The sequence below is a fragment of the Tupaia chinensis genome, unplaced genomic scaffold, assembly GCF_000334495.1.
Source record: "Tupaia chinensis unplaced genomic scaffold, TupChi_1.0 Scaffold000528_1, whole genome shotgun sequence".
NCBI lineage: Eukaryota > Metazoa > Chordata > Mammalia > Scandentia > Tupaiidae > Tupaia > Tupaia belangeri.
In genome coordinates this window covers 5893531-5897465 of record NW_006160041.1, presented here as the reverse complement: position 1 = coordinate 5897465, position 3935 = coordinate 5893531, and the positions used below count along the sequence as shown (strand labels likewise).

The window sequence follows — 3935 nt, the reverse complement described above, 5'->3', positions numbered from 1 at the left end:
TGGCTGCGGCTGGGCGGCTAGTTCAAGTTGCCATAGCTGCGAGTCTGAGGAGAGCACCGTCGGTTGCGCCGCAGCGTTTGGTCAGTTGCACCTTCTGGGCCACTGCGAGCCGCGGGAGCCGGGAGGGGCCTCGGTGATGATCCGGCATTAGGACCTAGGGTCGTCTCCTGTCTCAGGTACCTGCCCCACCGCCCCCTTGTCCTGTCTCTACCGCTTCCTTATCTTGTCTGGACGTTTCGGGTCCCACTTGCTCTCGTCCCGGGGTGAGGACGCCTGAGCTGCGCGGAGACCCGGGTGGGGCGGTGGGTGGCAGTGTGCACCTGGTGGGGTGACGGCGAGGCCGGGTGTCCGCAGTCAGGGCCTGGCCGAGTTATCTGGTGAATTCGGACTGCGGTGCCCGCCTCTTGGGAGCAGATGGCGCTGCCGCTGGCATCTGTCTGGGAGATTGGACTCATCCCCTAGTCCTCCAGCAACCATCTGGCGTTTGCTGGCCTTTCCTGGGCTGTACTTACTCTTTGGTACCCTTCTGTAGTTACAGCAGTTCGCTGGCCCTCGAGAATGCTGTATTAGGGATCCGTCTTCCTGTGCGATCAGGGGACTTGCCTCCGCCTTAACTGCTAGCAGCTTCTCCTGTGATTTACTTCGTAGACGCACTTGACATTGAATCCCAGCTGCATCCTTTATTGGCTTGATGGAGCCAGGCTCTTAACGCAGACGTCGAGTAAAACCTGACCATTACACTTGGCAAAGATTTACGTAAACCTGTCTTAACATCGTGCTTGGCACAGTGCCGGCGCTCAGTATTTGTTATTTATCTTGGTTAATTATGCAGAACAATATTGTCCAATAGAAATATATAATGGGGGTCACATAGTTCATTTGACATTTCGTAGTATTCTTATAGTTTTCGAAGTAAAACAAAATCGGTGAAATTGTTTTAAATTATTTAGCACCGTATACATACTGCAATATTTACATTAAAAAATACTAAATCTGGTGCGTATTTTACAGGTACAGCATGAGATGATTCAAACTGGCCAGTATCTATTGCTCAGTAGCCATATCTGACTAACAACTCCTTTCTGTGGTCAGCACAGAGCTAAGAGTGAAGCTCAGGCAGCTTCACATTGGCACAGAGCCATTTGGTTGTGCCTGTGGCTCGATGGGTGGAGATTGCTGCTTTGTTAGAAGAGTGAAGTGTGTACCATACCTGTGTCTCTTCAGCATGTCCTTTTTTTTTTTTTTTTAAAGAGAGATTTTAGCTATAGAGCCCATGCGTTCACTGGAGAGACAGAGAGACAGAAAGCGAGAAATCACCCTCTTGAGGGATGGCCACACTGCAACCCTTTCTCCTCCATTATCCTTTCAGGTTTTTGGGCATGCTTGCACACATACCCCACACAAGTTTTAAGCCACCCGGTCTAGGGCTTGAGCCACGGTTGACTATGTAGGAGTCCAGGGATGTAACCATTACTCCATCTGCTGGTCTCTTCGGCATATCGTCTTTGTCGTTGCACAACCTGGGTCACTTTGAACTATCTCTCAACTGTTTTTTTGCTTTGTGTGTGTGTGTGTGTGTGTGTGTGTTTTGCTGTAGATTGTGTATGTTTTCCAGAGAGACAGAGGGAAAGTGAGAAAGCACCACACGGGGGATGGCCACACTGCCATCCATCCCTTCCCCGTTTCTCCTTTTGGGATTTTGGGCATGCATTCGTATGCATGGGATTTAAACCGTACTGTCAACCATGTAGGATCCAGCCACCTTAACAACCTTGCCACTGGCTGGCCCCTCTCAACAGTTTGTTTTGATTAATTTTTCCAGAATACTTTATTTTATTTATTTATGTATTTGTTAAAATAGTTTATGGGTATAGTTTTAGATCTACCTTTCACGTGGTCAACTCCCAGTCTAAGTTCTTACTGCTTTGAGAGTGGTCACAAAAAATTGAAAATGTTTCTACTTAAAAAGCCTTTCTTCCGGGAACCAGCAGTTAGCGTAACGGCTATGTCGCTGGACTCCCACGTAGTCGACCGCAGTTTGTGTCCCGGACCCGGTGGCTTAGAACTCACACCGGGCGCGTGTGCGTGTGTGCCCAAGATCCCGAGAGGAGAATGGAGGAGAAGGGATTGTGGCGTGACCATCCCCCCTGGGGGGCAATTTCTCGCTTTCTGTCTCTATGTCTCTCTCTGTCTGTCTGGCGAGCGCACGCGCCCTATAGCGAAAACCTCTCAAAAAAAAAAAAAAGCCTTTCTTCCAACCAAAGACATTTTGCTTTTATTTATATAATTGAAATTACAATTGTGGGTAGTGGGCAGCTTATAAAATATTTCCTTTAGAAATGTTATCTGGTTCAGAAATAGAATTAAGCAATCACATTCAGAAGCAATTTTTTTTTTTTTTTACGTTTTGCTATAGGGTTCATATGCTTGCTGGAGAGACAGAGAAGACAGAGAGAGAGACAGAGGGAAAGTGAGAAAACACTTCCTTCCCGGGGGGGTGGGGGCATATTTCGATTCCGTCTCCTCCATTCTTGTCTTGGGATTCGGGGCATGCACATACATATGTCCCATGTGATTTTTTTAAAAAAATCACCCCCCAGCGGGGATGGCCATGCCACAATCCCTTCTCTTCCATTCTCCTCTTGGGATCCTGGGCACGCATGTACACGCACCCAGTGTGAGTCTAAGCCATCGGGTTCAGGACTTGAACCGCAGTGGACCACATGGGTGTCCAGACACATAGCCATTACGCTAACTGCTGGTCCCCCCATGTGATTTTCAAGCCACCAGGTCTGAGACTCAAACTATGCAGTTGGCCATGGGTAGTTCAGCTGCCTTAACCACCATGTCACCTGGCTGGCCCCAGAAGTAATATGTTAATTTTACTACCTGGCTACCAGCTGAAAGACACACTCAGGGATAGTCCTTCTGGCTAGACTTAGGCTACAGTTCACACCACCGCATGACCTCGTGAGCACAGAGGATGACCAGGCCTGGGCCCAAATTGGCTGTGAAGGATATGCTGGCTGGGCCCTTGGAATATGAAGAATTCCAGTGAGGTCACTTGGGCTTTTGGAACATTTTCTTTGTTTTGTGTCATGCTGTAATCTGTAAATACAGAGGGTGAGCTAATTTTCAGATTTATTGTTTAAAAAGATGTGTTTTATTCCCCTATTTCATTTATCTGTAGGTGGTTTGGGGAAAGTGTAGGAGCAACCAAAGATCATCTGCTTGACCAGGCCTTTTGCCCTGAACCTCATGAAGAAATGATAAGAGGCAGACATATGTGCCTGAGAAGAGCACTGAGCTCAGAGGAGAGCAACACGGAGTTTTGGGGGTCTACTTTGTAAGTATGCTTTCTCTCTGACTTTCTGAGAGAACAAATTTTTGCACATGTATAGTGAAAAAGACTGACAACACACAGACTTTTAGGAGGAAGAAACCCCTCTCTGATATCTGGTATAATAATTAGGATGGCTGTGCATGCAATGTTAGACAAATTCTGATGAACAAAATAGGTAAGTTGGAAGGTTTACAACAAAAAGCAACAATGTTGCAGCCCTTTCTGTTAATCAGCATTTTGAGAACCTATTTTGTCCCAGGCACTGGAGGTAGGCACCATTATATATAATTAAAAAAAAATTATTTAATTTTATTTATTATTTTAATGTCCTGTAGGGCATGTGCAGTCACCTGAGAGAGAGAGAGAGAGAGAGAGAGACAGAGAGAGAGAAAGTGAGAAAGGAAGCCTCCAGGTTTGGGACTCAAAGTGCAGGTGGCCATATGAGAGTTCAGTGCCTTAATTACCATGCCATCTGCTGCCCCCTATATATAATTTTAAAAATTATTTTTAATTAATTAATTTATATTCATTCACTGAGCATTGTCACAGCATACAAAATGCGATTTCCCATCCAGAATATACTGCATAGTGG

At 46.3% G+C, this 3935-nt stretch overlaps 1 protein-coding gene across 1 annotated transcript in view; it reads left to right on the top strand.

The window, feature by feature from the left end:
* CEP128 (centrosomal protein 128) overlaps positions 1 to 3935 on the top strand; it is a 461274-nt gene continuing 457339 nt past the window's right edge. Inside the window, exons 1-2 of the mRNA XM_014591066.2 lie at positions 1 to 176; positions 3191 to 3346. The gene's annotated coding sequence lies outside the window, so the exon portion shown is untranslated. The remainder of the gene's footprint in view (positions 177 to 3190; positions 3347 to 3935) is intronic.